Below are 27,074 nucleotides of genomic sequence, written 5' to 3'. Positions count from 1 at the left end.
GCCCTTTTTATTTTTTATTTTGAAACAGGGCCTTGACAGATTGCCCAGGCTGGCCTCAAACTTGTGATCCTCCTGCCTTAGTCTCCCATGTAGCTGGACTTACAGGCATGTGTCACTGCACCCAGTTGGATCTGTATTTCTTAAATTTAAATCACAAGCTATTTGTATCTAGTAATCTTTGGGAGCTTTCTCTTTAACCCCCACCTGAAATGTAAACACATAGCTTTCTCGGAAATTAATTCTTTCCTTAAATTAAATACAGCCAATTGAATCAGCAAACTAAAGTTACAAATCTCCCAATATTTCAAATACCATTGTAGATTCATAAACCTTTATTTTATTTAATCTAATTGTTGAATAGGATTGTACACCTACATGTGCATATGCTTGTACATATACCTACTTCACTGCCACCTGTAAATCTCAAATGCAGGTGCTTTGCTAAAACCTCACTGTAGTTACTGCACTTAAATCTATGATGGGCACAAGCTGGAGAACTTAAAAACTGGGCTCCTCAGAGATACTGGTTTGAATGGTATTCACTGTGAAAAAAATTTGATCGTAACAAATGAGAGATTCTCCGATATAACTTCTAATATTGACAGCAAGGACAGATTAGCACTCAGTCCATATTACAACACAGAAAAATCAAAATTTCTTATTCCTCATCATTTTAGATACAAGAGATCAATATTTTTTTAACTTCTGAAGTTCCACTGTTTTATGTCAAATCTGGTCAAGATCAGACGACCTGCAGGCTCACAGACTATGATAAACTTTTATTGTTTTTAAGCTATTCAATTTTGGGGTGATTGTGGCTTTGTAGCATTACTGTGGCAAAAGAAACTAATACAGGCATGTATTTGGGCGAAATAACTAGAATACTAAGTGACAGGATCAAGGTTCAACATTATTTCAGAAGCTAGAAACTTTCTTGAATTTATTTTTTTAAGTGTATACAGGACCCAGTATTCTGTTTCAAATAGTTTCTTGAAATAGTATAGAGAGGAAAAGCACAGTTTTAAGAGACAAAGAAAAAAAAAAAAAAAAAACAGCTAGTGCTCAATTTTTTCCAGTACGGAGCCCCAGATGATCATGGGAAATCCTGCTGCCAAACCACACCTATGAGGCTGTCTCCTACTTTCAGATTAATACTACATTAAAGAAAGTTGCTGCTATGGTTTGGATCTGGCTCATACACGGGAGGCTTGGTGGCCAGTTATTAGGAAGTGGTGGGACCTTCAGGAAGTGGGGTCTAGTGGAAGGCAGTTAGGTCACTGGGATGTGCGCTCCAAGCAGATAGTGAGACCCTGGGCTCCTCCCACTCCCCTCTTTGCTTCTGGCCACCATGAGGTGGAAAGACCCAAAGCAACAAGGCCAAGTGACCCTGGACTGAAACTTCTGAAGCCGTAAGCCAAAACCTTTTCCTCTTTGGGATTCTCTCAGGTATTTTGTCCCAGTGGTAGAAACCTGGCTAAAACAGGTTTTTAAAACAGAAAGAAGGAAAGACAATTCAAATCATCCTATTTTAAAGTAAAAAGAATCAGCTCACCTGAAAAAAAAAAAAAAATAAGGGTAGAAGACAATAGCTGAAGGAAAATCACAAGGAAGCACAGATTGATATGCATCAGTGATGGAGAAGGATTTGCGGGTGGGAGGGAACTTTTTGAGATGGTGTCACACCTTGTCAACGAGCCACTTAAGAACAGATGGATAACCATCCATCAATTCTCAAAAAAGTTTAAATTGGTAGCAAGTGGATACGGTTAATATTTTCCCAAAGTTTTTAAGCAATGGATTCTTGTGCTCAAACAAAATGTGTGTGAATCTCTCACAGCTGGACACTTGGCCCCTGAGAACCTGAATTTCTGCCCCATACAGCTTGCAAAGCACTGGGCTCATGATCTTAAGTCCATAGACGGCCATTAACCACTGGTGCCTTGATTACTTTTGAACAACCTGTGTTCAGTACATTTGCTTTTTGCTGTCTTTTCTATTGTTGGTCTGTAGGCCTTACTACCCTTTATCCAAAGCACCTTTGATTGCTTCTGTTGCTGTATTCTTGAAAACTCTGCTCCCTTCAAACTGTACTAACAGGATAAGCACTAGACACACAGTGTCTTGAGCACTGAGGGACTTTTTCCTGTTACTTCTTTATAATCAATGTGACACTGAACTTAAAACCATGACAAGTATGTTTAAAACCTGCATCAATGAATTTATGTTTAAGCTAAATTTTATGAACCTAAAAGAAATTTTTTAAAATAAAAATTTAGTGTCCCAGTGGAAATGTGTTTTCAAGTAAAATACTTGCCGGCTTTCAAACCTTAATATGAAAACTATAAAATGAAAAATATCATTAATAATTTTATATTAATTACATGCCAAAATAATAACTGAGTTAAATTAAATATATTACTAAAATTAATCCAAATTGCTTTTTGAAGTGTGGCTACTAGAAAATTTTAAACTATGTGAATGGATTGTACTCTCTCTGTTGGACAGTCCTACCCCAAACATGTCAGAAATAAATCAATACAAAATACACAACACAGTAATAAATCATGTTCCTACCAACATTCATCCTTTATTAATACTCCATGCATACCACTTCCTCTCAACCTTTTCGTATAAGCTCTTGTAAAGTGGGTTTTTAATTGCTTCAACTGGCATAGAGTAGCACATTTAGAGCCAGAAACTTCATAAATATGTGATATTGTTACATGAGGTAGATCAGCGACATACAGCATTTGAGCCATGCTATCTTGATTTTCCATCTAGATCTGGAAATGAAGAGTCTGAATGGAGGCAAACAGCACTGTTCCAAACACATGCACTGAAGCTTTTAGGGAGATGTCAATCAATTGTTGCAATCTTTTGACTTGACTGATTTCGTGGTTGTCTTAACTTTTTTTTTTTTTTCTTTTGGACCTCTGTAAATAACAATTGGTTGTTGTTGGTGGTGGTGGTGTGTGTGTGTGTGTGTGTGTGTGTGTGGTGCTAGGGATCAAACCTGGGGTCTCATACATACAAAGGTATATGCTCCACCACTGAGCTATGTCCTCAGTCCATCAATTTGTTTAAATGCACAATAAATGCATTTCGGTTCCCTCGATATATATTTAAAATGAAAAAACAATCTAACATTATTAAATAGTCCATGCTACTGCTCACATTGTACATGTAGCTGCAAGAATATAAAATGTTGACCTAATTCTAGTTCTTCCAACAAGGGACATGAAGATATCATTACAAATACTCACGTAGTAACGTAATAACGATCACTGTTCACACAACAATGTATGTTGAAATCCTGCAGCCCAGGCACTGAGGGATGTTGTCACCCATAGCTCTGGCCCATACTCTCAGGGCGGTTGGTATGCATACGGAGAAAAGGGTGGGGGAAAGAATGGGTTCTAGAATGTTTGATCAAGCAGACTGATCGAATGATACTTGTATTGCTATCATGCCAGATTTCACCATGTCGCACAGTTAGCACCAAACAAGCCCAAAGCCACAGCCTGTGCTTGGCGCTAGACTTAGTTTAGCCATGTGTGTGGAATAGTTATCAACTCCAGGAACAATTTAGGATTGTATCACAAAATACACTATCCCACATCATTTTTTTCTTTCTCTTTTTTGGTACCAGGGATTGAACCCAGAGGTACTTAACTACTGAGCAACATCCCTAGTCTTTTTTTTTTTTATTATGAGAAAGGGTCTCCCTAAGTTGCTTAGGGCCTCACCAAGTTGCTGAGGCTGGTCTTGAACTTATAATCCTCCTGCCTCAGCCTCCCAAATTGCTGGGATTAAGGCATGTGCTACTGAGCCCAGCTATCCCACATAATTTATAAGCTAAATTGTTCTGATTGTTGATGTACTCATTCCTCTTGCCTGGAAATTAAGGATGTTGCCATGACATTTGTGATACCTCAGTTGTCACCTGGCAGATGCTCTTTTATGCAACACCAAGTTCATCGTCATTTAAATGACACAGTACTAAAATGGACTTTTACTTTCTTAAGAGCACTTCATAGCATGACAATGGGATTTCCAGAGCTTATGGCTTATGCTTATATGCTTAAGGTAAAAGTAAGTATAAGTTAAAAAATTATTTAGTCCTTATATTTCCCCTTCACATTTTCACATTGATTCACTGCAATGCTGACCTGCTTATGATGCAGAATGTAGATGAAACAGGGTTCCAAAAATGTATTAGATGCAGAGGAAAACAAGAAGTCTTTTAAAAGTTGCAGTAGGAAAATACTAGAAAACAAGCCCCCAGAAGACAGAGTGGGTTTATCATTCAATTAGAACATGCACACAGGACCATACCCACACATCGGTGTCTTAGAAATGGCCATACAACTGGGACAAAGAATAAAAAACATCCCTCTCTCCTTTGCCAGTCCAGAAATTCATCTCAGTCTTATTTTCCTTCACAATTTCTACCAAGTTTTCAGGCTTCAGGTCATGTGCAATCATCCTGGGTGGAAAGGTAATTAGAATGAGGGAGGTAGTGAGATTCCTAGGCTCAGACGGCAGAGGAGCCAGCAGACATATCTACCTACTACCCTCATCCCATCTGCCTCTACATCTTTTTTACAAATTTCTAGTACCAAAATGGTATGAAAATCCTAAGTAAGTTCAAGACCCTAACAAAAATGCTAGTTTTCCAGGTAAGATTTTCCGCTGTCCTTGTGTGGGCAGTGAGCTCTCAGAGCAGTGAGTTCTCAAGAGATAAGGGGTGGAGGGATAAGGGGTGGGGGTGCAGACACATTCGCTCAGAGCCCTGCTGGACTCCCTGGGAAGTTGTTTCCATCTGACCTCCTGATAGCAGTCAAGTCAGTCAGTATGCCATTATCAATGCTGAATCTGAGACACTTGTACGTTTTAGCATGCTCCCAGGAACTTGTGATTTCATAAAATGGCACTGACAGGCCCCCTCCAGTAATATGTTGTTTTCAATTAGCAGTATGAGGATCACCACAACTGGAAGAATGATAAAGGTACAATTTTACTAAGATTTCTAAGGCTGGGGTTGTAGCTCAGTGGTAGAGCACTTGCCTAGCATGTGTGAGGCACTGGGTTCGAGTCTCAGCACCACATAAAAATAAGTAAAACAAAGGTTCATCGACAACTAAAACAATATTTAAAAAAATAAAGATTTCTAAAAGGTCTTTAAAGTAAATCATATTAGAAGAGATCAGGTGACTGGGAAAAGAGAAAAATGAAATAATTTACTCCATAAGACTTAGAAGTTCAGACATTTGTTATTTAATTCTGTTCTCTTCTCCTCATACACACACAACCAAAGCACACCTGTACACATTTATGTTAGAGATACTGAGGCTACCTGCAGTCAGAACAAGAGGGATGATTAATAAGTACATTACATAAGAATTCAAATATCTTCAAATGAAGTGCAAGCGAAGAATTTATCATCTTAAACTTTACCTTTCTATTTTTAGCACAGTTGCAGAAATATTTCAGGAAGGGAATGTGAAGTATTTTATTTTTGATAAGGAAAAAGGATATTTACTTTATATCCTTTGGTTTATTTTCTTTCAAAGTTTCATAATATTTACTTATCTGCTTTACTGCTTTAACTCAGACTATTGTGTTTTTCTTACTCGGTCTTTAGGGCAGGAGAAAATCACTTTGCAAACATAATAGATAGTCAGAGAGAATATTAAGTTGATGTGAAAAATCTATAACTTTCAAACAGCATTCTTGCTTACTATCCAAATTGTGCTCTGCTAACTTATCACTTTTAGCATAAGCCAAGATTATGTCTTCCCCTCCAAGGTTGTAACACCAAATACTCAAGGTTCAAGTTTCAGGCTCTGTGCTTGATAGGCACGGGTAGACTGTCCTTCTTAAATAACTCGTGCCAAGGCACTATCAAAGAAACCTTTCCTTTCTAGAGCCCTCAGACTCACGTTAAGAATTTTTCAAACTGCCATTCCTATTGGAGTAGACTATGGGGAACCACAAGACTAAGAAAAGTAATTCTGAAAGGGAGGTAGCTGTGAAGACTCATTTCTAGTTCTTGGCTAAGTTAAATTAAAAAAAAAAATGTTGCAGAAAGAAGATCAGAAGTCAAATAAATAAATAAATAAAACCTTACTGGAGTCCTACTCTAAGACTTCAATTTAATGTTCATCTCAGGGACACTGCATCTGAATCTTTACTTGGGACTGGGATTTGATCTTCATGACAGCAATTTAAAAGTGACAATAATAAGGCATGAGGATGCAATTCATGTTACTGCCTGGAAGTAGTCATCTAAATCTTATCTGTTAGAAGATAAGATCTATGCATTCCAAGTGCACACAGCAAGAATTCTTAGTCTTCTTTTTTTTAATGTAAAGGCAGACAAAAGTTTTAGTTGTCTGTGAGATCTTCCTCACCCTTTACCACATGCCTGCTGTTTCACTGCCACAATAATTATTTATAGAAAAAATTACGATAATGCTCAGCATCAAAAATAATAACAGTAATAAAGCAGAATGCCAAAAATGTGATTATTAATAAAGGCATAGAACAATAGGAAATAAATTCCAACCCAGATACCTGTGAGTTTTTTTATTGCAGCAACTGGAGCAATTGTCTAAGCTAGGGAAAAGAAATACTGCACCCAAACTTCTGTCCTCACAACTCCTATGTACCAGTTAGAGCTCAACTTGTCCCTGACCTCGGTCTCCTCCCAAAATACTCAAAAAGCAAGGCGGCGTATGAGCCTTGTGGCTCAATAAGCTTCAGTGTTAATTTCCTGGTTCTCTGATAACACATTCCTGAGAGCAGCATCATTTTGCCATTCAGGTTGTATTAAAAAAAAAAAAAAAAAAAAAACAGATTATCTCAAGAGACTACAAAAAATTGTGCAAGCGGTGTGGGCAGCCAGATTTCCTAAAGCACCCCATCAACTCTTAAAAAAAAAAATTCCAGTAGCTGAAAGCCTTCAGGAGCTCAAAAGTGATTCTCAAGAGATTTCAGTGAAACCCAACACCTAAGGTGAAAGGTTAGTGAACAAAACACACCAGAAATATGGGGAAGAGACAGAAACTAGTTGGTGACAGAGAAGAAAAACAGCACTTAAGGGCTTGTCTGTCCTACTTCAGACCAGGTATCAGAGCTGTTTCATTAAGAGGTTAAGTTTCCAGAAAGTTCTGGCTTGATGCCTTGGATTCACATAAACATTTTCCAGGCACTGAACATATGCATGGATGGGACAGTGGGGTGACCCAGAAATCCTTAACATACAGTCCAACAGTGGAGGCACGAATGAGGCCCAACTTGCTAATGGAAGGTGCTGAATGCAAACATTAAACAGGGGGATGGCGAGGGTGGGTCAGAGAGCTCCAAGGAGGAGTGACTGGCTTGACTTGGAAGGAGGAGGATGGAGTTTTCACAGAGCAGGCAAAGCAAGGGCTACAGCAGATAGCACACACGAGTGAGTGTGGAGACAGCAGGCCTGAAACATCCTGAGCCTGCAACAAAGGCCAGAAGCCACAGGAAGCTACTGCCATGTTCCAAAGAACAGGAAGAGCAGATCCCAGTAGGTATATGAAGATGATGTGTAGGCCCTTCCTCTCTAAAAGAAAATATGAAAAATTCTGTTTTATAGGACTCTGCTGGTAAAACGAGATAACTAATTCAGCCTGAATTTTTTCATTTTTGTATGCTTGTGATTATTATGATAAGCATTATTTTTTCTTCGGATTTTTTTTAAAAATTAAATTTTTTTTTTTTTTTTTTTAGGGCACAACAGCATGCACCTGTAAGACCCAGCTAGCTGCTCAGGAGGCTGAGGCAGGAGAATCCTTGAGCACACAAGTTCAAGGTCAGCCTGGGCAACCCAGAAAGCCCTTGTCAAAAAAAAAAAAAAAAAAATTAAAAATTTAAAAAAATAATAATAAGTGAAATACTTTTGTGAGTCCCTGCGGGTGCGGTGGACTGTAGGCACAATGCTTACCAGGTTTAAATAAGATGGCTTGGGTTGCACAGAAAGGGGGAGATGCAACCAGAGAATGAGGGTAAGCTCCAGAGACAGCACAAGCAGGAGGGGAGGGAGAAGATTCTGAGCTTGTCAACTTCCAGGCTCGGAACGCGGGTTGGTGTTAGTGATGACGGTGTCTACGGTGCCTCTGTGGCTCCCATCAACAGGCATTAGAGTGTGCCAGGACACAGAATGTGAGCCTGTCCCCCTGGGGGTGGGAGAAGAAAGGAAAGGAGACAGTCCCCCCGCACAAGGCACCACGTCCCCCTTTACTATCAAAGAGTCTGTTCTGCCTTTACTGCTGTGGACAGTTCTTGGAGTCAGTCTGGCAGAGCAACCCGTCTACATTTCACGGCCTTGAGTGAGAAGAAATTAATTTCATTTTCAAAACTAACAGATGTTAACAGAGCTGAGCAGGGAAGCCTGTGTGACCCGGGGAAAGAATTATCTGGACTCTCACCATGCAGATGATCACCCGGAATCGCTAACACACTGGTGACCCCCAGGGCTGTTTCTGACAAGTCTACAGAGGGATAAGCCTTGAAAGAGAGAAATGACATGCGGTGCATCTGTATGCTGCCCTTGGGGAAAGAGAGGTATTACAGTGTGTTGGAAAAGTTCAGTTCTACCAAGAAATAAACCAGGGAGTATTTACCTAAGTGCAAAAAAAAAAAAAATTGAACAAATTTGTTCAAATAAAGCAAGAGAAGTACACAGCTGAGATCACAAAAAGAAAAAAACAATGAGAGCACGTGGGTCAGGTTTCCTCCTTTCTGCAGCTGGTCATAGGATATACTTCTAAGTAAGAAGAATCTGAAGCAATTGGAAAGAAGCACCTTCTCAGATTTGTAGAAAGTGTTTTATATGCACGGCTGTTTTCTTGAAAAGGAATAATTATAATACACATACCTAACACTAGTGATCCTGCCTAATGGAGTTATATTCTGAATATCACATGTGCTTCTTTCTTCACATGCACAGACAATCTTCAGAGTCAAGACTTGCTGTGCCCTGGCATTAGTCTTGAAACGCTATTCAATTCTGCAGTGGTTCCACAAGGGAAACTCGTTGATTCACATGGCTTGGCCACCCTTCTTTCTAAATTGTTTCTAGACAAAGGCTAAAGGTTCTTGGAAAGTTGACTGTCCCAACGTGGGTGCTGCTCCTGGAATCTACTAGGTGGAAACCAGGATGCCACTCAACACCCAGCACAGGACAGCCTTCTCTGCCAGTCCTCCTCCAAACAGAATTTTCTGGCCCCAAAATGTTGATAGTGCCTAAGTTGAAAATTCCAACCCAAGATTGTTTTCTTAGGAGAAAAGAAGTATATATTACTCATCTCTATATAGCCAGGATAACATATCAAAATGGCCCCCAGGTTGGGGAGTATAGTTCAGTGGTAGAATATGTACTTAATTAGCATGAGAGGAGAACCTGGGTTCACCAAAAAGAGAAAAAAAACATAGACATTAGTTGAACCAAATTCCTCTCAGAATACACTAAAATAATTAATCTGACATATGCAAAATTATAACAATGTAAATCCAACAAAATAAACCTGACTTTCACAGGTCCAAAAAAATCTTTTAATTTTTCAAAAAGTAGCTGGGATATCGAGTTACTAATATAAAGTGGGATACCCCTTCAAGTTCACATAAGGTCGCTTCATAATTCTGTTGTATACAATGATCAAAAATACTTTCATTGTAGTAACTCAATCTATATTAGTAATCTATCGATTAAGAAATCATGAAGGTTAATTATCCAACCTACATAAAAAATATCTTTATAATGGACTGGTTAACTTTTCTGAGCAAAGTTCACAAAAAGCAGTATCACATACTCATAATTAGGGTTCCAAGGCCAAGGAGGCCAGTTGGAGCCATTCTCCTGTAGGTACAGACTTCCTAATGCTAGCCAGTCATTTCAGAATGAATGATTTAGACCAATGGAGGGAGAAGCCCAAACCACTGGAATCCCTTTGAATAATGTATTTACTCTTCCTGGAATAACAAGTGTATGCTAATAGATTACATAAATCAAAGGCCTTATGAAAATGCATGACTAAAAAAGGTGTCTCCAGAAATTTCTCTATGTCTTGTACCTATGATTATAAACCAGGTCTAATCCAAAACTACCTATATCCTCTAGAGACCTCAAGGGTCTTGCAGCTGGTTTGGGGTTCCTATAGTAACTAAGTGTTGGGGGCTGTGCCATGTTGGCGGCGCTGGGATGGCGCCTGATCACATCGGCAGCGAGGAGGTTAATTGACATAAGCACACTCAGGTGATTTTCTCGTCCAGGCACCCAATGTATGCGCATGTGTTCTCGAGCACTAATTGCCTGCTCGGAGCGTCTCGCCTAATCTTTGCATAAGAGGCGTGGCCCTGCTCTCCGAGTCCTGGAGGTGATATAAGCGTAGGCGGAGCGAGACAGAGACAGCAGCCATTAGCAGAGAAGCAGCAAGATACACGCGTGTGGCAGTAGCCAGAGAAGAAAAGAGAGAGCAGCAGCTAGTAGGACACGCGGCAGCAGCGAGTAGGGGCGGCGGAAGGCAGATCGCGGAACGGAGAACTGAGACGCATCACTAGGGCACCTTAGGTAGACGTACCCTTAGTTCACAGGATGCAGGACTTTAAGGTGTAGCAAGTCTCTTCCTCTAAGCTCTAAGCAAAGCCTGTCTTTCTCTCAAAGTTTCTCTCTTAAGCAAAGTCTCTTTCTCTCTGATAAGCAGGCTCTCTCTCTCTCTCTCTCTCCTCTCAAAGCAAGTAAACCTCATTTCCTCTATCCTCTATAAACAAGCAAGAAAGCAGTGCACCAAAGAGAAAGATAGAAGTGCCTCAATTTCCACTCCACCATCCATAAGATCCATGCAAGTTGTTGCTGCAAGTGGTGACAAATATCCACGGATTTTGGAACCGCAAAGAGCCAGCGACAACTAAGGAAAGGCCCCTTCAACTGAAGGTACCAATATGATCATTGGCATCAAGAGAAAAAGGTCAAGTTTTACACCCAGTGTTTACCAGCTTTTTCTTTGGGGGGGGGGCCTTATTAAGAGGATTACAATTTCAATAATATACATAAAATGAATAGGAAATTTTATTTTAAGAAATATCCATACTGATTTAGCTTGTATCTCACAGGAACAAGAAAAAGAAAGGAACACAGACATAAGAAACATCCCGAGCCATGTGGGGAGTCTGAACCAATGAAGGCCTAGCCCTTGCGATCTTCTGAGAGCTCTCTGCAAAGATGCCTGCTGTTTATTTAGGAATCCTGAGAGAGGATTTTCTGCTCCAAAGAAAATGCTGACTAAAAAACCACATATGACACGCGGGTTTAAAGAATGTCTTATGCCACTTGAAATAGACAATCTTTCCTCATTTATCTGCAAGACGTCTGCCTGCCAAGTTGTCTCTAAAAGAGACAAACTAGTAACGACGCGGCAGCCCATGCGTCGTCACCCGAGCCACAATGCTGCAGGCTCCATGTGGCAGATCTGACTCACCAAGCCTACTCAGTATTTTTAAACCATAGGAGGTATTTTAATTCGTGTAGTTGAATGGCAATGTTGGCTCTAATATCTAATATATGGTTCATAAAGTCCACTTGTGCCAGTTTACTATCAGCAAATTGTTAATTCTAAATGGGGCTAAGGGGAAAATTTTCAGATGTTAAGAAATTTTTTTGGTTGGTTTGTTTAGCCACAGTATGAAAGTTGTATCTCATTTAGAACTTCTCTTATGGAAGCATTTTTTAAAATCCATGTTCATACTACTAAGTTAGCAAATGTATCGTTAAATAATGCATATACTTGAAATGATCCACTGCATTTAAGACATTTTTTTTCAAAGTATGAATATGCACCTCACTTATTTCCTAAATGAGTGTTCTCAGTAAATGCACTTGGGAAATGGATCTGTTATAATTTGGATATAAAATGTCCCCCAAATGCTATGGGTTGAAAGCATGGTCCCAATGTAGCACTGTTTATTGTTCATCGTGGGGCTCTGGAATCTTGAGGACTCTGACCTCATCAATGGATCAATCCACTGATAGCTAAAGGCACGACTGGGAGGTTGTGGAAACGGTAGGTGGTAAGGCATGGTTGGAGGAAGGAGTGTACAGGGAGCATGCCCTGGAACGCTATACCCTGTCCCCAGCCCCTTCCTCTCTTTCCCTCCCTGTTCTCCTCTCTGCTTGCCTGCTGCCATGCACTGAGAAGCTTTCCTCCGCCACGCCTCATCTCAGGTCCAAAGCCGTGGTCCATCATGAATTCAAGCCTCTGAAACCAGGACCTCCAATAAATCTCTCCTTCTCTAAGTTGTTTTTCTCAGATATTTTGTCACAGCAATGAAAAGTCAACTGTTAGGGATCTTTTGAGATAGATACTGGAGGCTTTGAGAAAATCCTATAATAATTAAGTCAGTTTAACTTTTTTTTTAAACCAAGCTTTCCCAATTGGCCATGGGAACCTTCCATTGTAATACATTTAACACACTTGGAACAGAATTTAAACAACATCCCAAGAGATTTGAAATGGATGATCAAGCAAAGTCCAACCAGATCATTTTGAGAACAAAATAAACAAAACCAAAAGAAACTTTGAAGGGAATAAGCGCAGTGAGTGCTGTTACCAAGAGGCTACAGAACTGATTGACTCTAAATAATTATATGATACGCAAAATACAGAACAAAACAGATTATAATGCAAATGTGTTTCTGAAGGCCTAAAATATTCCACAAGCAGATCATGAGCATTCAGAATATGCATTAAAGTAAAAACTGGAGAACTTTAGAAGATCTCAATACAGTGCAAACTTCTAGGTCTTTTACTTTTTAAACTATACAGATAAACTGAAGCAAGGTGGTCTGTTCAATTTACATATTCGTGTTGTAAAACAAGGGTGAGATGGCGGATAACAAGTACAAATGCTTAATATCACTTCACTGAATTTTGCAGTACGATTTTTTAATCCAGGGATGTGATTTAAGTAAAGACAACGAGTGAATAAGAACTAAGAACAGAATAGGCAGAGGCCACCAATGTAATGATAAACTGAAACACATACCGGAAGGGAGGAAGATAATTAGTGCACCTGTGTTCACAACACTGGGCACAAGTTGCTTTTGACTTCACAGTGGAGAACACAGACTACTTCTGATTTTTCCATTTCACACAAGTGAGAGAGAGCATGACTCCTGAACTGCATGTTCCTTTCTATAGATCTTTACAAAGTTGTGTTGCATGTTATGCACATGTCTCGTGACATAAGGGAGGTCACCCACAGTAACAAAGAGAAAGCAACAGGTAAGTAAAAGATAATGACTGCAATTCCCTCACTCTTTCCTAAATGATGATTTCTTCAAAGAGTACATTGAAATGTTGTGCTAACATCACTATATAAAGGGTTAAAGCCAAGCATGGTAGAGCATATCTAAAATCCCAGCAGCTCAGGAGGCTAAGGCAGGAGGAATTAAAAACTAGCCTCAGCAACTTCATGAGGCCCTAATTGACTTAGGGAGACTCTGTCTCAAAATAAAAAGTAAAATGGGCTAGGGATGTGGCTCAGTGGTTGAGCACACAAAAAAAAGAGAGAGAGAGAGTGAGATAGAGGAGGAGGGAGAGGGAGATGAACATCACACAAAAGCCAGACTGGTTACTCTTCCAACTAGAAAGAATGGACTGAAATTCATGTGAAGGTTTCATTCACAGGCAGAAGTAGACAGAGCATCGTTCTGTCGTGTGTACTGCTGTTTAACAAAACACACAACTGACAGCCAGGTTCCCACAGTGATTCATGCAGGCCTCTGAGCCAAAAGTTTGAAAACATCTGTGAAAGAAAATGTCCTTGTTTTACGTCCTTGCCTGAAGATCACAAAGCTGCTTAGTGTTTTTTTGTTTTGTTTTTTTAAGATGGTGTCTTGGGATTGACTTAAAATGCAAGAAAATTTCTGCTGAGCTGGGGATGTAGCTCAGAGGTAGGGATGTGCGGAGGCCCTGGCTTCAATCTCCAGAACCACATAAAAAAAAAAAAATTAAAAAAATAAAGAAAGAGGGAAAGAGAGGGAAGAAAGGAAGCAAGGAAGGGAGGGAGGGAGGGAAGCAGGACAGGCGGGACTTGGAGCTGAGGAGAAGAGCTCACCAACTAACAATGAAAGTCTCTGAAAACAGGTACCAGCTCTGAGAATCAAGTTCCTCTCCATGTTTTAAAGCACTAGTAAGATTCTCAAAACAACCTGCTTTAGATATTCACATTTCATAAGATACTGTCGATAACACTAAAATATGTAGTACTTAGAAATAACTTGGCTATTTGGCTAAGATCATGCTAAAGGCAAATTCCTGTTTCTAAATCCTTCAGGTCTGGACAGCACAAGTATTTGAGCTTCAACACCCAAAGACAGACTTAACTTCTATTTAGTGATTCATATTTTTAGTAGTAGTCTTCCCTTCCCTTCCTTCCTTCCTTCCTCACCACCACAAAAAAGAACAAAACAGGGGGAAAAAAAACTCTGCTTAAACCACCAAAACCATCTTTTAGATGAGAGTTCACTACCAAGAATAAATTCTATTATTTCCCTTTGAGTACACCTATTCCTGGGTAATATAAATTTATGTTATCAATAAAGTAGTGAAAGGGCCCATAAAATAAAACACTTCATTATTTACCCAAGGTGTACCAAGGCTTTCTAGCAAAACGTAACCACTTTATAGTTCACAGTGATTCTATAAACTTTTTTTTCCTTAAAGACAACTGAATGTAGAGCAGTAATAGCCAATCAAAGTACACATTGGTTCCTTTTACTAAGCCAAAACAAAGATGAGGTTAAATTCTTGTCAGAGATGTCAACTGTGTCATGGAGGCAAGCTTAAAAAATAAGGGAAGAAAATGCCCTCTACTCAAGTGTAACTTAAGCACCAAAGGACAATGTTTTATAGCCAAAACGAGTGACAAAACAGTAACAGAAAAAGTCCCAATCAAAAAACTCCTCTGATTTCTAAAGCTAAATTTATGGACAACTGACTTGAAGCTATTACATTCAAGTCATCTGACAGAACCAACTAATTGTTCTCTTAAGGAAGAAATATTAACAATATAAATGCTACCTATAATTACGAGATCATGACCAAAAGACAGCCAAGTCTGGACTCTCAAACCTACGGAATGATAAACCACAAAACTAAAATTTGACACCCAATATATGCTAATGAATTATGTCGGCTTCGTGCTGGACAGGGATCATTAGTTTTTCCCACCCAGTTCATAAGAAAAAAACAAATTCCTCACAGTTAAAAATAAGCAAATGTGACGAATGTGACAGCATCTAGCCCTGACACTATCATCTTGAAATCAGAGAGTTTAAAAAAAAAAAAAAAAAGATAAAACTGCTTTGCTACAATAAGAAGTCGTGCCTCATATAGATGTTTGAGGTTCACCAAAAGAAGACTCAGTTTCAGGGGAAAAAAATTAAATTAATACTATATGTGCCATATGCTTGAATTCTGATTTTAACTCAGTCCTAGAATTAAATCTGTACCTTATGCCCATTAGACATTTTGGCTAAAGGATGCTCATTCAAGCCAAAGTCTATAAAAAGAACAAGATCCCGGTGCAACGTCTAAGATATAAAAGTAACTCTTCTAAAAAAATCAATTTTACTTCTGCCTTACATGTAAAAAAGAAAAAAAAAAAAAAAAAGCTAAGAAAACACAGTTCCACTCTTTTACTACTGAGCCTCCATGGGACTGTGCAGGTCCCAAGGTTTGGGACATGATTTCTGATTTCTTACCTGGATATCTGTTTAGTGTTCACAGCACAGATTTATCTTCACAAGTACCAAACCCTCTGGTAGAGCATACCCAAGGAACACACAAATGTTGAATGCTTCAACCTAGTTTTTTAAAAACCAATGAACTATGTTATGGGATATAACATTTTAAATTTTAAAACCATTTCTAAGGAAAATAATCTGCGTTAGCTCACAATAGACCCCTCCTGAGTGCTTATGTCAAATTTTAAATGTCAGTGCAGAACCCAAGGGTTAAAATGAATTAAGAATTGGCTTTATTTGGTATTAAAAAGTAAATAAATAATTCAGTGGTTTTCCTGGCTCAATGTAGTCTACACTAAAAATTCACTATCTCCACCTCGTTGCTGGAACTCCAATGTCAAAGAGAAGGTTAAAAATCTGATAGTTCCTGAATAATCCATAGCCTAAGGAAGAAATCTATTAATACTGTATATATGATTTTTATTAACATACTTCCCAACATCTCGATTTGAAGATTGACTTAATATCTGTGTAATGCTAGATGAAGATTAATATTCAATGTCTTAGTTATTCATTATAATTACAAGGGAGACAAATCACAAGACTATTGATTAGCAGTACAATCTTGTTAGAGTTTGTTTTTTTGTTTTCTGGGTTTTTTTGTTTGTTTGTTTGTTTTTTGGTTTTGGTTTTTGCAATGTTAACTGGGTTAACCATTAGAATAAAGGAAAACACTCCCCTGATGAACCATCAGAACAAATGTGAACCCAATCACAACCACTGTAAGAAACATTTCCGGTACCAATAGATGTGTTGTGGCTGACTGGATATTGAATCTTTCTACCTGACCCAGATCTGGAACGTCACTTGGTATGGCTTTGGTTTCAGCTATCAACAAAATGACATCCAATCTGTTATAACCCACAACTTCATTCTGATGTTGCAATTTCATTGCAGGAATTTTAAATGTGATGAAGTCGTACAGCATTTAGAGGAGTAGTGATGTTTGCCTGCTTGTGAATTTTTAATATTTTTGCTTAAGTTTCTAACCCATATTTTATCTACTCTGAAGCAACGTCTTAACATACACTCCAAAGAAAATTACTGACAATAATAAATATGAAAACATCAGCATTCTTAAAATCTGCAAACAAGACAACTTTGGCTGTACATCAATTAAAAGTTAGCTTAAAAGAGCACATAATTAATTGAAGCAGATAATGAATGTATCTTAATAGGTTAATAAAACAAAGCCATCTTATGAAGCATAATTTTTTAAAAAAATATCCATTCACTCCTTTTTTTTTTTTTGTACCAGGGTTTGAACCCAGAGGCACTTCCACCAAGTCACTTTTCCAGCCCATTTTATTTATTTATTTATTCACTTATTTGAGACAGGGTCTCCCTAAGTTACTGAGGCTGGCTTTGAATTTGCCATCCTCCCACCTCAGCTTCCTGAGTCCCTGGGATTACAAACATGCACCACAGAACCCAGCTTGTCCATTTATTCTTGAAATATTTCCTATAGGACTTTTTCAGCCCTTGTTAGTTAACACAAAGTGTAAATACTTTTCTTTTAAAACCTTATTACTTTCTTCAATGTGGTAATAATTTCCTCAATGTGATTCTAGGGAAAATACGTAGTCACTCATCTCTGCCCCTCAGTCTGCTTTCCCCCAACACAGAATAGTGGTAATGATGATTCTCTATGATTACACTGTAAAATCTATTGTGAATAAATCAAAATTCAAAATGAGACCACATGTTTTCAACCCAAGACTTATAAAGACTTCCCCCAAAACCACTACTGATCATATATATGCAAATGAATTATGTCTGCTTCGTGCTGGACAGGGATCATTGGTTTTCCCACCCAGATCATAAGATATCAAGATATCTGGTATCAAGATATTTGGTATTTAATAAAACCTAAATGTCTCTAAATATCTAAAATATTCACACAAGACTAAAAGTAAACTTTCACCACTCCACTTCCAATAAGTTACCATTCAAAATCATCCAATATTCTAACATCTTCTCAAATCTCTCTGTATATACCATAATGCCTACCTCCTGATGTGTTTCAAGAGCCTTGCCAAGACTCACATACACAATTCCTAAGGAATAGACAGCAGGAGACATTATCCCTTATTGTAATTAAGCTCAGTGCATTATCACTTAGCAAGTCAAAGATAAAGCCAGGATTAGAATTAACTCAAGTTCATAGCTTATCAAGAAGGTAAAGCTGGCTATTATCATTATCCATATAGTAGCATTAGATTTTCTCACTCAGAAACTCAAAACTTCCCTGACCTATCAGGAAGTTTACAGGGGTGAAAATAGTCACACCACATGCATGACTTCTGTAACAGAGGAATTCAGTGCATCTCAAACATAAATAAAGTGTGCATCGCTTCCTAACTAGTGATCCTACAGCTAAGACAAAACACACAAAATCCAGAATAATTTTCTCTTTTGATACAATGTTAAATCAATTTGAACTCTATGCGTGGGTGTGTGTTGTGCTGGGGGTTGAATCCAGGGCTTCAAACAGGCTAAGCAAATGCTCTATCACTAAACTACATCCCCAGCCCTGATCCTGTTACTTTTTACAGACCTTTTTTATTTAACCACCCCAAATTTTCATTTTTTTCTTTGCTGTCACATCAGGACAGATGCAAACTAGAGAAGGTAACACGTTTAGCTATTGCCCCAAACTTGTTCTTTAAAAACACCTTCATTTGCCTATATGGGGTGACCTCTGCTAGAGGTTAAATGCAAACCTTAGCTGGAAGATATCAGAGGTGCAGGAACCCTACCTGCCTTTCTCTCTTACTCATCCCTGGCTAGCATTTCCCCAGCTTCACCAAACCAGGTGCATTTTGCATACTCAGGAGGAAGCAACAGAGACACCTTGGAGGAAGATCCAGAACTATCCTTTGGAAATAGCCCTGGAACATACACATCTGTGATCCTTTCATCTTATATGCACATGTCGTGGGTGCTATGGTTTTGAAAGTGCTCCCCAAAGGTCTATGTGTTAAAGCCTTGTTCTCTAGCCCAAGTCACTAACTGGCAGGTGGTAAAACCAGTAAGACATGAGGCCTAGTGGGAGGTCTTCTGGTCCTCAAAGGGGATACTGAGACCCCCAGTCCTTCACATGCCCTTCTCTCCGGAGAAAGTACAAACGAGGCTCCTACACCTCTGGTTTTCAAACTGTGTTCTGAGGAACCCTGGAGTTCTTTAGCAATGCCACCATGTTTGAGGGAAGTCAAATAAGGGAATAGATTAAAGTCTGAATAAAAGCAAACAGGGTTGTAAACCTCATTTTTTAAATGGAGATTCTACTCAATCTATATTTTGTTTGGAATATATTTTGTTTGTTTGTTTCCTTGTTGTTTTCTTTAACCTAAGTAAAAACCCATATCCCAAACTGACCAAAAAAAGGTTCTAATTTCAAGCTATTTTAAGTATATACACTTCACTGTCAGAAAACAAGTAAGGGGCACCCACCAACCCCTCAGGCTGTAACAGCAGAGTTGTGTCCCTGATGGAGTCAGAGACTCCCACCCAGGTAAGAGCAGAAGCCAACACCAAATAAAAAGGGCTTCTGGAGGTACAGCTTCTTATTTGGAAACTCTACACAGAATTTTTTTTTTTAACAAAGTATATATTTAAAATTCAACTAAGTCAGAGTTTTAAAAATAAATGAATGAATAAATAAATTAAAAAAAACTTACTGAATAACAGCTTAAAAATATTCTGATTACCCATCAAGGGATAAAAAAGACAGGGGGATCCTATTTCTGTCCTTTCATTTAATGGATCTGAGTCATGGGGCTGGCCTAATGATTTCACTGATGAAACAAAATAAATATTTGTTCCATAAATAAAGGGTTTCCCTAGGAAACTCATCTCCCCTTGCTGTGAGAATTATCTGATAGGCCTTTTTTTTTTTTTTTTTTTTTTGGCTCCAATAAGTATATAGAAAACTCATAAGGTCTTTAATATACTCTATTAGCATTGTTGAAATTAATATCAAAATGTATATTTATCCCTAGTGGCCTTTTTCTTGACTATATGTGTCTAATTACAACCTTCTGCATCAAATCCTTTTGGAAACCTATAGACAGAAGTATGTTACAGGTAAGCCGATATGATGCCTGAGAATTACTTTAAAAACAACAAAACAGCAACAAAATGTTGGGCTAGGAGGGTGGGGAGCAAAAACAAGAACAGCAAAACGTGGTCAACTGTTCAACTGGGGAAGGTATATGTCTGAAATTTTACATAATTTAAAAAATTATTCATGATTAAATTTAATATAAAATTTTAATATGAATTTCATATAATTTAAAAATTATTTTATATAATTAAAAAATTAGAAATGTGGCAGATCATATAAGCTGTACACAAATATTATACAGGTTATTGAATGAAAAAGTAGGATTCAACTAAGGGATTAAAAAGTGGTTAGAAAACACCATTATCCATTTCACAAATCTAGTCAAACCTTGGTATCCAAGCGAGACTGGTTCAAGGATCCTGCAGAAACCAGAATCCATGGCTCCTTTATATAAAATGGAGTAGTATTTGTATATAGTCTAGGTATATTCTTCTGTGTATTTTAAACCATTTCTAGATTACTTATGATACCTAATGTCATTTAAATATTATGTTATTAGAAACTAATGAAAAAGGAAAAGAGTTTGTACGTGTTCAGTTTAAATGCAATCCCCCCCCCCCCCAAACATCTTCATTCCATGGGAATCGGTGGATGTGAATTGTGAATGTGGAGCCCACTGACTGTATTCTCTTGGTGGATAGTTTCCCATGGATACAATAATGCAGTCTCTATTACTCCGTATTTACCAACTGCAAACAGGAAATGAAAGTCCGAGCTAGGTAAAAAGCAAGCAGACATTTGTAAGGGTCTGAGCATTGCTGGTGAAGGAGAAGACTCTCTTCAACAATGCTGCCTACTTTCTTGGCAAAGCAAGAAGGTGTCTGTAATTCAATGTGGTGGGGAGAGGGTGTCACACTTGTGTGTGTATCGTATTACTTGGGACCGCGATTTTAGATGGAGTCTATATTTTAATGTGTAGAAAAAAAACTGAATACCTTGAACAGCAAGGGCACAAAATCAAACACGATATTGTAATTGGAGAGAAAAAGACAAAAATGTCAAAGATGGATTCCCCCACCCTTGACCTTGAGGAAAAATGCATTTTATCATAGAGACATACCTTAATCTCAAATATAAGCTCATTGTTCAATAATTGCGTGCAGGGGGGTGGGGGCATCCTTTACCTGGTGAAGGATACAATGGGTGGTTTCTTCCAGAAGCTCAAAATCTGGTCAAGAGTTTGTGATTCTAGATAAGTTAACACTAGTTGTTTCCAATGTTCAGCTTGCATGGAAATCAACTGTAGGGCCCTTTGAAGTGACTGCTTAGCCTATGCCCAGACTACTTGGAGAACTACATGTTTACATCAAGGCCAATTCTTGCAAATTACATGGTTCTGAAAGCAATGATATTATTTTAAAAATGCAATATACAATCTATGAGAAAAACCTCATTAAACAGTTTTTTCAGGGCTGGAGATATATCTTAGTGACAAAGTGCCTACTGCCCAGCTCCTGTAAAGCCCTGGGTTTGATCCCTCACAATGCCAAAAAATAAGAACTCTGGGGCAGAGCAAGAGTGTTTTGCAAAGCTGACTATAACTCTTGTTAGAGAACTGCATTGCAAGGTTTGCCAAATTAGATACATACTAAGTAATTCACAAACCTCCTCCCTCCTATGGTTGTTATGGAACACTGTGCCTTACAATAAAGATAATAATGACTGAGAACAGTTTCACCTGACCCAAACGGGACTTAAAACAGTACCCGCTTCACAGAACTCACTCACACCGTTGATAAACCGAGTGCCAGCCAGTCCTCTAACTGGTCCATTTGACGAGAGGGCAGAGTTGGCTCCCATCATTTTCAATTACATCAGCAGCTGTGGAATGTGCCATGAGATCAACACACTGTTGCTGCAGTGACCACAACCTGACCCCAGCCAGGGCTTCCATCCTTGGGAGGGCCACTCACAGCCCATTGAAATTGACCCAACCTTACCAGGCTCATGCGCACACTGCATCGACTTCTGCACCAACAAAGGACAGTCTCAGGAACTCTGTCCTCAGAACAGAAAATCAGTTTCCTTCTGTACGATTTTCTTAACACAAAGCCTTGTGCTGGGATCAGGAAGTGGGTACTGCTGCTCCCAATTCCATCTAAGGTTTAGATATGATTTCCTCCACACTGGGTCTGAGACAAAAATAGTCAAGAGGAAAACTCAGATTTCTACAAATACAATGCCTACTGCATCTGCCCCAGAATTAGAAGGTATAAGTATTCTGTGCAGAACATCTGTTAGGTCTAGTTTTTAAAAAATGTACTCTTCTATATCACCTTCTTCCCAGGGGTTTCATGCTGATATGACCTTCCCGTAAAAGGAAATAAATTATCCCCTGACAGAATGGCAACTAGTCACCCATTATAGGGTGGCTGGGCTAAAGGTTCTCAAGGTCCTGCCTAGCTTCAACACTGCCCAATCCTAAGAATTAGTTCATTTAACAGGGCATTTATGGGTAGTAAGGGTAGACAAGTTGGAATCAGACTGAATAGACTTAAATTATCACTGTTATTTTGCACAACAGCTTGTAATATGGGTTCTCAACTGTAAAATGGGTTACCGATCTCACAGGGTCAGTGTGAGAATCAGATGAGCATGTGAACTGTTCCCTAGGATGCCTAGCAGCTAGTAAGCACTAAGAAAATGGATGCTAATGATGACACATAAATCTGATGCTGCAAACACCAACAGAGTCTAATTAAACCTGAAGAAATTACATGTCATTAGTTCATTAGATAAGCTTCCAAACTTTGTACAAGCCACAAATGAGCTGGAATGTTACTTAATGTTTATAATTAATTTGAATAGCTTGATACTATATTTTATAATTTTACAATTTTTAAATTTTCCCTACATTTCAGGCACAACCACCTTGCAAAAGGAAAAACAACAACAACAACAACAACAACAACAAAGGCTTTTAATGACAATAACAAAACCAAAAAAAAAAAAAAAGGCTTTTAACTTCCTTAATAGCCCAACTTTCAAAATAGATCTGCAAAACAGGATGGGGGATGAATGAGTTCTTTTACTTTAGGACAAGAGCTGATGCTGGGGAAAAAAAAAAAAAACAGAAGGTTAAGAAAGTTCCATTCTGTCACTCATAAACATGGGTGGGACAGTGAACAGAGCCACTAGAAACATCTGGCAAATAGAAGACCATGTGATCCGACCACCAATGCCAGCCGATAGCAGCAGCAGTAATATATATGGGGTGTGTACTACACCCTTCCAGTTGTATTCTTTCTTTTAATCCTCACAACAACCCTTGAAATTAGGGACTTTTCTATCAGTTCTTTATTCTTTACAGATAAAGAAACTAAAGAGTAAGGTAAGTTTTCCAAAATGAAATGACATAAAGTAATTATATCAAGAGTTTCACAAACAAAGCATTTAAAAATTCCAAAGGCAATAAACTGCTTTGCTGGATCTGGGGGAAGCCCTTGACATGCACAGGCAGCCCAGACATGGAGATAACCACTTGTATATGCCCAGCACACGTGTGATGCAGTCACACTACACGTGTAACCTGTAGCCAGTGCCGCAACATGGAAGCATAAGAAACAGTATCAGAACACAGGTGCCAGGTCCCAATGACAGGGAATGCAGAAAACGCTTTTGCACCATTTAAGATGATTCTTCTGGTATCTCATGGTGACATGTTTGGGAGTCTAAGAGGCTTGAAACATAATCACCAAGGCTTCCCTACACATGACACAGACCATCCTGGACAGGCAAAACGTCACCGCCACCAAGCTAAGTATGTGAAGGAATTTAGGAAGCTCCCCCATCACACAGCCCTAGTCTTTCCTTCTATGGTTCTGCTAAGAATGTCACTGCTGGCTTACTGCAGGACCCAACACTGATGGCACCACGCATGCTTGTTTTCACAAAGCCACTTCTCTGCCAGCTCATTTCAATACTGTTAGCTGATCCCCTGTTCAAAAGTAAGATACCACTGACTAGCATTAATTAAGAAAATTATTAAAAATAAGCCTTACCTATTTCAGGGATAGGTAACACTTATAATGAAATGGCCAAATACTAGATTTTTATTAAAAAGTGGTCAGATTCTTTTTTAAAAAATCACTTAAGTTAAAAGAAATTATAAAATTTTTGTTGGAGGATAATGATAGTGTTAGGGGGCTGGGGATATAGCTGGGGTTGTAGTGCAAGCTTTAGCATGCAGGAGGCCCTGAGTTCATCCCCAGCACCAAAAAATACAAAAAAGACAAATCATTCTAGAAAAATTCAGTATCACTCCACTTTCCGTAACCTCCAACGTTTGTAACCAATACAGAATGAGAAAGGAATCTGATAATAGTTCTGATCCATAAATGAGTGAGAAAATCATTCTGAAGTAGGAAAAAGATACTTCAAGGTAAATATTTAAGTATTTAAATAAGAAAAACTTAAGTAATGAAGATGCCCTCAGAAACAATAAAGTTTTCAAAATCAAGTTCTTTTTATCTTTGTCATAGAGATACAGAGAGGAACCTTGGTTAGATTTCTATCCCATTCCCCAGCTTTACTGAAGTCGGATCGACAAATAAAAATATATATATAATCAAGGTGTACAATGTGATTTTTAGAATACATATACTTTGTAAAATGAAAGCACAACCAAGCTAATTAACCTATCACCTCACAGGTGCAGTGGGGGCTCGGGGAGGAGATACTGAAGAGCTACTCTCTTAGCAAACTTCAAATACACAAAACATTATTATAATTGTAGTGACAATACTGTACATCACCTCTCCAGAACATATTCATCTTTTAACTGCAAGACTTACACTTTGACTAACATCTGCTTATTTTCCCCACTCACCAACCCCTGATAATCACTCTTTTGCTTTTTCATGTGGTCAGCTTTTAAAATTTCAACATATTAGTGAAGTCATTCAGGATTCATCTTTCTGTATCTGGTTTATTTCACTTAGCTTAAGTATCTGGAGTCTGGATTCTAACCTCAGCCTTATTGTTTACCACAACCTGAGACAAATCAGGCAGCTGGCTAAACCTAATTTTATTCTTATTTTATGTTGAGATAGTATTTTCTCTGCCTTTCTTATAAAACTATGAAAAATAACAAATTAATACCCAGAACTCTGTACTAAATACATCTATGTAAATTGAAAGGAGTGTTTTTCTTGTTTCACATTTGGTTTATATTATCCCTGACATATTCTCAATTGTTTTAATTTAGCTTGTTCCTGCACAAGTATTTTCTGCCTTAGACAATGTACATTTTATTACAATTTCCCAAATTATTATTTTAAAAATTAGTTATTGGTTCAGGAGAGGCTACACTCAACCTTAAATTTATAAGTCAGTAATAATTTCCATTTGTAAAGAAAATACAAAATAAGCTAAGGACAAATGGCTCCCTTTGGCCAATTCCTTTCAATAGCTTTCTGGGTTAAAATGCAGAAAATATAACTAATCCCAGCATAAAATTCAGTGGAAGAGAAAATATTTCCATTGAACTGCTGTCATCTCCCTCATCATGAGAATTCCATAGTTCACCACAGTGTCAATTTGAGAAGTGATATTATAATCACAAACACTACAAATGTTGGATTGAGGGAGTTACTTCCTGATATTAAATGCTCTGAACTAAGTAGGGCAAGTGAGCCTCAAGTAATAATTTATGTTTCCAACACTTTCAAGAGCAAGTTTTAATGTTAAGAATCTGATATGCACAAAAATAGATGAAATTCTCTGAAATGACCTACTTTTATAATACAATACACTTGCTAATTTCGACTTAAAGTACTGTTCCTTTGAAGAACAATCAAGGAAGATTCTAGCTATCCCATCAAAATACACATCTTCCTAACATTAAAGGTGTTTCAAATGGAATGGAATGGCTTCTCTATGAGGGGAAGTCTCTGAGGACAAGAAACTAGGTGACCACCTACCAGGGATGGTAGAACCAGGCAGTCTTACATCCAAGATGGGGCCCAAGGAGCAACCTCTAAATTGTCTGCTTAGACTTCGAAAGATTCAAAATAGGATCTGCCCTCTGTATCTGTACATTCCTCATTTGGATACAACCAATGGCCGAAAGAAAATATTTGCGGGGAAAAAAAACCTGCATATGTATTGAACAAGTAGATTTTTTTCTTATCCTTATTCCCTACCCAAAATGGTACAACAACTACTTACATAGCATTTACCTCGTTATTATGCATTACAAGGAATCTAAAAATGATTTTAAGTATATGGAATGTGTGTAGGTTATATGCAAACACTACACTTATTTTACATAAGGGACTTTAGAATCCTTGGAATTTGATATCTGCAAGGGGTCTGGAACCAATTCCCTGAGGATACTGAGGGATGACTATAATATAGAAGGCGATAACCTATAAAGTTAATACATACTACCATTCCCACAACAATGTCTCAATATCCAGTGTTCAAGTTTGTCAGATTTGCTTGAATTTCTCATAGGTCTTATGCACATAAATTTTAGATGTTTTGTATATAAATTATCACTTTGATTTCTTTTTTCCTCTTTTTTTTTCTTTTTTTTTTTGCAATCCTGGAGATCAAACCCAAGGCCTTCGCATAGTAGGCCAGTACTCTACCAATGAACTATATCTGCCCCTAAATTATAAATTATTTCTTACTGTAACTGATTATGTCTGCTTTCTGCAAATTCTCTTTTTCACCTAGCAGAATATTTTAGATATTTCTCTACACTAGTATGATTATAACTACTTAAGCATAACAGCATAATATTCCACCATATGGTACAACATAGTTTAAAAATAAACAGATCTATTTAATTGAGACAAATAATCCTAATTCTCATCTGTGCACACTGGTACACTATACCATGGTACTAATTAGTAAAACTGCTAAATCAAGGGTATATACATAAAATTTTCAAGGATTGCTCTTAAACATTTTTTTACTAATTGAAAGAAGAAAATGTTCACCAAGAGGACTTTCTAGTCTTTATCAGAAGGCTAAAAAAATAATGTCTCACTATTTTAATTTACATTTCCCTGATTACTAATAGTATTGAACATAACTTCAAAGGTTTATTGGCTATGGGAATTTTCCTGATATACTATAGAATTCTTTGGCCTTTTTTGTCCA

At 38.1% G+C, this 27,074-nt stretch overlaps 1 protein-coding gene across 6 annotated transcripts in view; it reads right to left on the bottom strand.

Moving 5' to 3' along the window:
* The window catches only part of APP (amyloid beta precursor protein), a 239,573-nt gene that overhangs the window by 190,184 nt on the left and 22,315 nt on the right, over nt 1-27,074 (bottom strand). The gene's annotated exons all lie outside the window — the stretch shown is intronic.

Source organism: Sciurus vulgaris (genome assembly GCF_902686455.1).
Source record: "Sciurus vulgaris genome assembly, chromosome: 10".
NCBI lineage: Eukaryota > Metazoa > Chordata > Mammalia > Rodentia > Sciuridae > Sciurus > Sciurus vulgaris.
Note: the sequence above shows the minus strand (reverse complement) of the source record. Positions and strands in the feature narration are given on the sequence as shown.